The sequence below is a fragment of the Telopea speciosissima genome, chromosome 11 (assembly GCF_018873765.1).
Source record: "Telopea speciosissima isolate NSW1024214 ecotype Mountain lineage chromosome 11, Tspe_v1, whole genome shotgun sequence".
Classification (NCBI taxonomy): Eukaryota; Viridiplantae; Streptophyta; class Magnoliopsida; order Proteales; family Proteaceae; genus Telopea; species Telopea speciosissima.
Window position 1 is genome coordinate 24,586,610 of NC_057926.1, and position 10,464 is coordinate 24,597,073.

General features: G+C 42.2%; 1 non-coding gene across 1 annotated transcript; it reads right to left on the reverse strand.

Annotated features, from left to right (window-relative positions):
• Positions 1–636: 636 nt before the first annotated feature.
• On the reverse strand, positions 637–743 carry LOC122646937. Its single transcript, XR_006330739.1, has one exon. It is a non-coding gene; the product is annotated as a small nucleolar RNA R71 (small nucleolar RNA).
• Between the last annotated feature and the right edge of the window lie 9,721 nt (positions 744–10,464).

Genomic DNA, 10,464 nt, shown 5'->3' on the forward strand with positions numbered 1-10,464 from the left:
AGCACGTGGAATTGCGCAATCGCCAACTCCAGGTAAGTAGTTTCGTTAGTTTTTAAATTAGTTATTTTTTTTACTTTTTAGTTCTGATTTTCATTTTATTAAGTTGTCACGTTTTAATTTTTGTTTAATTAGCACGTTCAACCTGTGTGGTGTTTTATGTATGGTCGGCATTCTTTGCCACCCAACCTGACTGCCATTGACCTAGAAATAGAGCGATCTGTGGCTAGACTTAGGGATAAGGATAATAATAATAACATGGGTGATGAAAATCAGCCAGGAAGACCGCTGAGTGAGCACTTTACTCCAACTGCCTATACCCCTGCATCTTGTATTCAGTTGCCTGCTATTCAGGCCGCTCAATATGAGATCAAGTCCAGCATCATATAGATGTTACCATCCTATTATGGACTTGCTAATGAGGAGCCTTACAAGCATCTTGATGAGTTCTTAGAGGTGTGCTCTACAGTCAAAATCGAAAACCTCTCTAAAGATGCCCTAAAGTTACTCCTATTCCCATTCTCCTTAAAGGACAAAGCCAAACACTGGCTTCATTCCCTAGATTCGGTTAGGATTTCTACATGGGTGGGGATGCAGTAGGAATTTCTAAAAAAAATTTTTCCCATTGGCTGGACTAATAGCCTTAGAAGGGTCATTACTAGTTTCTCCCAATTAGAGGGCGAACAATTTTATGAAGCGTGGGAGAGACTCAAGGAATTACCTAGGAAGTGCCCCCACCACGCTATCCCGAAATGGCAATTAGTCCAATGCTTTTATGATGGCCTCCGTGACCGATATAGGCAGATGGTGGACTCCTCTTGTGGTGGAACATTTATGCACAAGAATGAGACGGAAGCATGGGATCTTTTTGAAACCTTTAGTGAGAATTCCCAACATCATGCTTCGGCCTCTCGGACTGAGATTCCACATATAGGGCAACAAAAGAAGGGTGGTCTCTATGAGATCAACCCAACTATGGAGATGACTGCTAAGGTTGATATGTTGTCTAAGAAATTGGACTATTTGATGTCTATAGAACAACATCCTATGTCCCCTCTCCCAATGAGTTTCTCTCCACCCAATTAGACTGAAGCCTGTGCCCTATGTGCTAGCCCTAGTCACTATGTGACAAACTGCCCTTCGACTGCACAATACCCTGAGTTTATTCAGGAATAGGGGCAAACGGCTCAAAGTTTCCCTACACCAGGTAATGATCCATTTTCCAATACTTATAACCTGGGATGGTAAAACCACCCAAACTTTTCATGGAGAAACTCAGTACCTTATAATCCTCCAAACCCACCATATAGGCCACCATTTAATGTTCAAACCAATGCCTATATGGGTGGACAGCCACCATATCCTAAACCCCAACAGAATGAATCCCTTGAGGAAAAGGTGCTAAAAGCATTAAGTGGACTCGAGCAGAACACACAACTGCTTCACTCACATACTCAATCCATTAATAAGCTAGAGAACCAACTGGGTCAGCTAGCCGATGCTATAAGTAGGAGGGGGGCTGGCCAATTGCCAAGTCAGCCAATAGGTAACCCAAATAGTCAAATGGGTCAAGGGAAAGAGCAAGTCCAATCGATCACAGTCCTAAGGAGCGAAAAAATGGTGGAAAAACCTGATACACCCTTAGCCACTAATGAGATATTGCCTACTAAGTCTCAAAGCCAAGGAGAGACTAAGTCAACCCTAGAGAATTTTGGTGGTGGTGTAGAAACACATGAGTCCATTACTGAAACACCACCTATGGAACCCACTCATCAGTTCCCAAGGAAGGGGCTGCACATTCCTATTGTGGAGGGACCATCACCTGACTCTTACATTCCAAAGGTCCCTCTTTCCCAAGCCCTTCAGATATCAGCCCCAGAGTATTTGGGTAAACAGGGTGAAAGGATGCAAGATATGATCGACTTGTTCCAACAAGTTCGCATCAATCTCCCCCTCTTGGATGCCATCAAGAAAGTTCCTGCTTACGCTAAGTTTTTGAAAGACCTCTGTACCCAAAAGCATAAGCTGATAACTCAAATCCCTAAGACCGTCCATTTGACTGAACAGGTTAGTTCAGTAATTTTCAGCCACCTACCCCCTAAGCTTAAGGACCCAGGTGCGCCTCTTATTTCTTGCATCATTGGAGGTCTCTCCATAAGTAGGGCACTACTTGATTTAAGGGCTAGTGTGAATATTTTGTCTAGTTCAGTCTATGATAGATTTGGTTTAGGAGATTTGAAACCCACTGAGGTAATCCTTCAGTTGGCTGATCGTTCAATCAAAACACCTCGTGGGTTGTTAGAAGATGTTTTAGTGAAGGTGAAAGAATTGTACTTTCCTGTGGACTTCCTTGTCTTGGATATGGATTTAGCCACCACAGCCAAACTTCCCCCTATCATTTCAGAGTGCCCTTTCTTATCTACTACAAATGCTTGCATAAATTATAGATCGGGTGCCATGGACATCTCTTTTGGGAATAAGAAGCTTAGGCTCAATATCTTCAATGCATCCTTAGGTTCCATTTGAGAGGAAGAGTGTTTTGCGTTGGATTTATTAGATGAAGTTGTGGCTGATCACACTTCGCACATGCTTATTGATGACCCTTTGCAGCACTATGGGGATGAGTCTGAGGCATACACTAAAGAGATGCATACTTTGCTAGATTCCTCACCCCCTTTAGAACGGCCACCTTGGGCAGTTAGGTTTGAGCCGCTTCCCCTTTTGGTTACATCTCCCCAACCTTCTTCTAAACCGACTCCTTGGTATGATTTGATCCTTGACCCTCCGTGAGTCAGTCTGAGTCTGGCTAAAGACTCTAAACTTAGCGCTCTGTGGGAGGTAACCCACTATTTTTTTCTTTCTTTAGTACTTTTGTTTTTGTGTTTGTTTGTTTTTATTTTTTTGTTAGGTAGCTGCTATAGATTGCTGGATGCACTATTCTGCCATATATTGCTGATTTTTGGTACACTCCTTCCCTATCCCTATTTTTATTCTTCTGCATGCATTGAGGATATTGCATACTTTAAGTGTGGGGGGGGTGGTGGACCGATTGAATGGCAGATTTTTATTTTTTGGCTTTTAGTAAGTTTTCCATGTCTCTCTGTTACTTCGATGCGAAACACGAGAGAAAGAGACTTCAAACCCTAATTTAAAGTAATAAAAACCCTGTTGAGAGGACAGTAGCTAGTATGTATCCTAAGGTGGATTTTGACTCAGACAATAAGAGCCCCATCTTGTCGAAGGGACAGACCACTTGGATGTCTTGTGTTTCTTTGAGCTTTTGGTTAGGAGCTGAGACCAAGTTTAGTTTTGGCGTGACATAAAAGATAAAATAAAAATAAAAATAAAAATTCATGAGAGTTTAGTTTTGTTGCTTCAACTTAGTAACCGGGGCATCTAGGCCACAAGCCCGGAGCCTCGCGTAAAACGGTTGGAGTGACCAGTTAGGTTACTATTACTTATATTCTTGAATCTAGTTCGGGCTTGTAGCCTTTTTGGTTCGAATGAGTAAGCCCAAGGAGTGTTTCACACTCAATCCCCTAAAGCCATCTGGCTTGGGAGTGGTTGGCTTAAAGCTCGTTACATGAGCCTTCTAGAAAACTTAAAAAGCCAGAACATTGTACGGATCTGAGAATCACGTAAGGAAAAAAATATATATAAGTAAAAGTTGAATTCCTTGGAGCTAGACAGGGCACTCCACCTCAGGAAGCGAGGTGACTTGATCGACACTCCTTGGGGTGAAACCTCTAAAAAAGAACTCTAACATCACTATCCTTGTGGATATATGTAAGAAACAAAGCTACCAAGTAGCTCGGGTGTCTTGTGTAGTGACCCTGCATGGCATTTGAGGAACAGTAGTGGAGTAACAAATGGAGTTCATTGTACGAAAAAAAAAAAGATATGTCATTGCCTTGGTGTAATTGTATGGTCAAAAATGCTCCGAAGCCTAAAGTCCTTGGTGCCCTCGATGTCATGAGTGATCTTACCTTAAGTAAGGTGGTGTTTGGAAGATATGGGGAGAATCCCTAATTAGGATGTGTATCTGTTGCTAGAATCAATACTGGGTAATAAGAGCTCAAGTGTGGGGGTACCTTTGTCTTCTTGATCTTAAGTAGGGCATCTTAGTTTCGGGTTTGGTGTGTGCTTCTTACCCATTGTCAAAATTTAAACTTGCATCATGAATTTTGTGTGTATATTCCCTGCAAACACTCACGAGACAAAACTCGTACACTAGGGGTAACCTACGGCCTTAAAGGCTTGTTGCACATGCTAAGTGCAACCGTGATTCCTACGAAAGTGAGTTAAGTTTTTTTGATTTCTTTATTTTCTTTTTGCTCGAGGACTAGCAAAATCTAAGTGTGGGGGTATTTGATGAGCACATTTATGTGTAAAATTATTCCATTTAATTATGCATTTTTATCTGCTTAGAATGGAGCTACCTTGGATATTTTCTATCTTTTTTAGGGAACAGGGGTATTTTATACGATTCTGGACTATCAAGCATCATATCTTCTAATTTACACGTAAAGTGGACCAATTTCTTTTCATGGTTGTGAAGAGGGCTGAATTCTGAGCAAGATGGAAATGTTACATTAAAAGTACGCATTGGTTTTGGAGTCCATTCATGCGATGAAGTTTCACTGAAGATCCAAGGGCATAATCATAATTTTATAAAATTTTGAAATTTTCTGAAGATATCCGATATTGGGCTCATACCGTCTGGAATATTAATTGAAGCAACTTTAATTCTCGAGTTGGAGCCAGCTGCGGATAGGAATGAGAGATATTCTCTACAAGAGAATTTTGATCAGAATTGATAATTTAGATTAAATTCTCTCTCCTCCCTAATATCTATCTCTCACGATCTCATCTACTACGGTTTTATCTATCTCTCCAACTTCAATTCTCTCCCTCTCCCTCTCAAATCCTTTGCGGGTCCCACCTTTCCTAATTCTATTCCACTTCTCTCTCTCTCTCTCTCTCTCTCTCTCTCTCTCTTCTTATATCTCTTCTATCCAAATCCCTCACGGATTCCATATATCCCTCATTCTCTTTATCTCTCGGGATTTCTTTTTGTTTAAACATCCATAGCTATAAAACCCACGGACAGATTTGAATTCCCATTCCATTCCATAGATAGCAGCCGTGCTTCTCTTCTTCTTCTCTCTAGTTTTCCACCTTCTTTTGTTATTTTTCTTTTTGGATCTTGGGATCGGCAAGGAGGGGAGGAGGTTCACTATTCCAGCCGCTTCATCTTCATGGATCTTCTTCACCATTGCTGCCTTTTGTCGCCTTCCACCATGATTGGCTAAGTTTCATCTATCTTTAGGTGTAGATGAACTAATGGTTTTTGCTATTTAAATTCTGGTTTGTATGCTTGATTGCTTGATGTTGAGACCCCATCCCTGTTTGGATGATTTTAATTGATGTATTTAGTTGAAAATTTTTGTTTCTATGATTCATTATTTTTCATTCAAGTAATGGTATTTTGTTCTTATGTGGTTGCACCGATGATGGATTATAGCTGAACGAACTAAGCGTGCCAAGCCCTATAAACAAAGGATGATAGTACTCGTCAAGATAGTCCATACCTAGGAGGAACCCTACATTCTGTGGTATTATTAGGCCTGTGGTTATAATAAACCGAAGCATGCAAACGAATTGAATAGCTACCCATTGGGGATTCGAACCCTAAAGATAGTCTTCTCCCGTATTTGCACAGCGTTGTTAGTTTAGATTTGTTTATTTTGTTCTTAGTTTAAAATCAGATTTATTGCAAATTAATTTTCATTATTTTCATCTTATCATCTTAGTAATTTAGCCTTTCAGTTCCCCATAGATCGACCCCTTACTTGCTACTTGCTAGACTAGTTTAGGGTTTTATTTTTGACCGGTTAACGATACGATCAGGAAAGGGGAGTGCACATACATACATACAATCACACACAATCCATGATGCATGAAATGTTAAATTCATATTTTCCACCTAACAAACAATCTAAGTCATGACATATGCTACTGTGATAACTCGGGAGACACTGAGGGTCACTTATCCTATCGCCCCAGTGAAACCTCAATTATCATAAGGGACCTACGCCAGTAAAAGCCATCATGATCACCCAGTGGCAGACCCCAGAAAGCCATCACTACCCCTGTCCTGGCCTCTCCCGACTCCACAGACCACAGGTGCTTAGACTATCCAACACCTAAACCCCTATTGGCAAGGGTCGTAGCATAGGGTACAGTAAATCCTAACCACAGATATACTACATGCATTTTTATCGTCCCGAGAGGTATTCCGTGTGCATCAACGTCCCATTCCATCTAGTACCCGGGTACTAGCATGGCACGGCGTATACAGATCAAGATGGCAATCATGGAAGTATTATATTCATATAAAGTAGTGGGGTTCTGGTACCAGCGTAACCGGCACCGTAACCCAATATCTCAACATAAATCATCATGCTCACATTTTATCAATTCATAATCACAGATTTCATATGCAAGATGTAATGGCAAGAATGAATATAACATGGAAATCAATATATAAAGCTAGTAAATGCATCCCTATATATATATATATATATATATATATATCAATCCCAATCATCACCCAAAGCCCACTCACCTATTGTTTGATTGTTGTTTGGTGAAGTTTGGTCAAGTGCATGCAACCCCGTAAATAATCCAATGTCTGAGAATGCGTGAGGGTTCCACAAAAGATCCCAACAAAAGAATGTGATTTGGACCAAGACAGCAGGAAAGGATGAAGGAGCGGAGCCAGACGGGTGAATCCGGTCATGGATCTGCCTAGGTCATGCCCAGAAAATATATGGAACTGACTCACGGGCGGATGCGAAACGTGAGTCTGCTCGTAGATCCATTCCAACCTTGAGACACGCCCGAGAACAACTTAAGGATTCTAGGTTTTGAGCGGATTCATTTTAGGTGGGTCCGCTCATAACTGCGCCCAAGAGTTAAGCCGTAATAGGCTGAACGGACTATCAAACGGATATACGATAGTGAGTCCGATCGTTCATTCGCTGCTCCTCTTTTGCATAGTAGAGAAGAGCATCATCTCCAGCCCTTCATTTATGAAACCATTAAGGTTTTATGGTAGAGAAGGTGAGCTTAGACCTTCATTGGAGGTCTATCACACTAAGCCCAACAAGAATCACATAGGGAGAAATTTAGATCCATTCCCAAGGTTTCTTTCAAACCTAAGCTAGGTTTAGAATGTTTGAACACCATAGGTTCAAACAAAGGTCATAAACACACTGAAGAGGGGAATAGAAGCTTAAAAAGGGAGAAATTAATGAGGTTCCAAGAGCTCTCATGAGAACCCCCATGCTTGGAATCGATCCTCATAGGATTCCCAAACCTAGAAATGGAAGAGAGGAAGATGTAGGTGAGGCCATTACCTCAAGGTTGAGCCAATCAATGTCCTCCACCTCTACAGCCTCTCAAGCACTTCTTCTTCAGGCCTTCAATGCTCCCTCAACTCCACGGTTTGGGTAGGTAGAGAAGTAATGAGGTTTGAGGGTTAAGTCTTGGTTTTAAGACTAATCTCCCTCCTAAGGTCTGTTTAGCCTGGAGCTTAATGACTCAAAACTCATTAGAAAGGCTTACCTAGCCATTGGATCCACCAAAAGGAAATCCATAACCCAAGGAAAGACAAGGATGAAGCCACCCTCGTCCAAGAGACAGAATTAGAGTGTCCGAAGTACAAGGTGTGGGTCCCACACAAGGAAAGATGCAGTACTAATGAGTTCGCTCGTGCGTCCGCTGTTGCTGTAAGGGCAGAAACATAAGGGAAAAGGGTCGGGCTTTGACCCACGCTTCGGGGTCGACTAGAGTAAGACTCAGTATCATCTACAAGATTAAATCTTACCCCTTGACCTTCATGACATGTCCTTCGTGATCCTAAACAACTTCCCAATCGTAATACTAAGCTCATCTCCAAAGGAGGTATCTAACTATGGGGACAAAGGGTAAGCCTGTCAATACTCCTCACTTTGCGGACTCGTGCTGGGAGGATGATCGATGAAATCACCATCGACAAATCTTCCCCACTGCCGATTTAGGAACCTCTCTTCCATAGGCAGGCCCGTGATGTGGTCAACAATCTTGTGACTAGGTTTGACCATAAGAGAAAATAACTCGCTAGCATACACGGTAGTAGAATCTACACATCACACGAGAGAGAGCATTAATAAATAATAAACCTAGGCACGGGTGTAACATCCTCCCCACCTTATAAGAATTTTGTCCTCGAAATTATCGTACCTTGTAGAAATCCCAGGGAAGGGTATTTCGCTCGCATTTCCACTTTGGCTTCCAAGGAGGCTTCTTCTTCCGAGGGGTTACACCACTTCACTTTCACATAATGAATAGGTCAGTTATGGGGATTTACCACCTTACTGTCTAGAATCTTCTCAGGCTGCTCCTTATATGACATGTCTGCTACCAGCTCTGGTGGCTCTTGAGATAGGATGTGACTGGGGTCATGTACATACTTCCACAACATGGATATGTGAAAGACGTCGTGTACGCCATCAAGAGATGGTGGGAGTGCTAACCGATATGCCACCGGCCCAACCTTTGCAAGAATCTCGTAAGGCTTAATATACCTCGGTCTTAGTTTACCCTTCTTACTAAATCGCATCACTCCCTTTGTAGGCGACACTTTGAGAAATACCTTGTCACCAACCAGGAACTCTAGATCCTTTCACCGTTGATTGGCATAGCCCTTCTGCCTAGATTGGGCAGCTTTAATTCTCTCTCGGATCAAGTCCACTTTTCCACAGGTTGCTTGTATTAGTTTTGGCCTAAGAATGCGCCGCTTACCTACTTCGTCCCAATACAAGGGAGTCCAACACTTCTTCCCATACTGTGCTTCAAAGGGTGCCATCCCAATAGTAGCTCGGTAACTGTTGTTATAGGCAAACTCGATGAGTGAAATATGCTCATCCCAGCTGCCCTGCATATCAATGGCACAAGTCCGAATCATGTCCTCCAATGTCTGTATCATCCTTTCCGATTGACCATCGGTCTGAGGATGGAAGGTAGTGCTAAAGCTCAACAAGGTACCCATAGATCTTTGGAATCCACCCCATAATTTGGAAGTGGACCTGGGATCCCGATCTGAGATAATGCTGACTGGAACTCCATGTAGGCGAACCACGTTATCAATGTACAAATGGGCCAATCTATCCATAGAGTAGGTGACTTTGATGGGAATAAAATGTGCCGTCTTTGTCAACCTATCCACAATGATCCATATTGCATCGTGTATGGGGTAATCCTGTGACGAAGTCCATTGTCATGTGCTCCCATTTCCATTCTGGCACAGGCAATGATTGCAACAGTCCTTGGGGACGTTGTCTATCTGCCTTCACTTGTTGACAAGTGAGGCACCGGGCTACATATTTTGCTACATCCCTTTTCATTCCACTCCACCAGTAATGTCCCTTCATGTCCCTGTACATCTTAGTACTACCTGGGTGAATCGAGTAAGGGGATTCATGTGCTTCTACCAATACTTCTTTCCTTAGCTGGTAGTTCTTGGGAACACATAGACGATCTTGAAACATGAGGACACTGCCATCCATCAAGGTGAAGTCCAGATCACACTGTGTGTCATCCTGGATAGCTTCAATGATTTCCTTCCAGTGTTCATCTGAAGCTTGAGCTACTTTAATCTTTTCAACCAAGGTGGACTGCACCGTTAAAGATGCTAAGGACAGGGTAACACCTTCTACTAATAATTCCAAATCCATCTTTCTAGCTTCTTCAATAAGCTCCTTGCTAACAGCCAGGGATGCGATAGATAAGGTCTGTGATTTTTGACTGAGAGCGTCTGCTACCACATTTGCTTTGCCTGGGTGGTAATGAATAGTGCAGTCATAATCCTTCATGAGCTCCAACCAATGCCTCTGTCTCATATTAAGTTCCTTTTTAGAGCAAAGACTACAACCGCTAGCTCTAAATCATGAGTCAAGTAATTCCTCTCATATTCCTTCAATTGATGAGAAGCGTAGGCCACCACTTTATCACCTTGCATTAACACGTAGCTAAGTCCCATTCTTGACGCATCGCAATAGATTACCATTCCCCCAGTGCCATTTGGTATGGTGAGCATTGGAGCTAAAATCAGTCGTTGCATCAGATCTCAGAAATTCTTTTCACATTCGTCCAACCACTCTTATTTCACTCCCTTTCAGGTCAATCGAGTCATAGGAGCAGAGATTTTGGAAAAGTTCTTGATGAATCTCCTATAGTAGCTGGCCATACCAAGAAAACTACGAACGTCTGCCACATTCTTAGGTGTCTTCCAATCAACTATCGACTGTACTTTGCCAGGGTTGACTTCAATACCCTTTGCTGAAACCAAATGACCTACAAAAGCTACTTGTTGTAGCCAGAATTCGCACTTGCTAAACTTAGCATATAGTTGTTTTTCTCTCA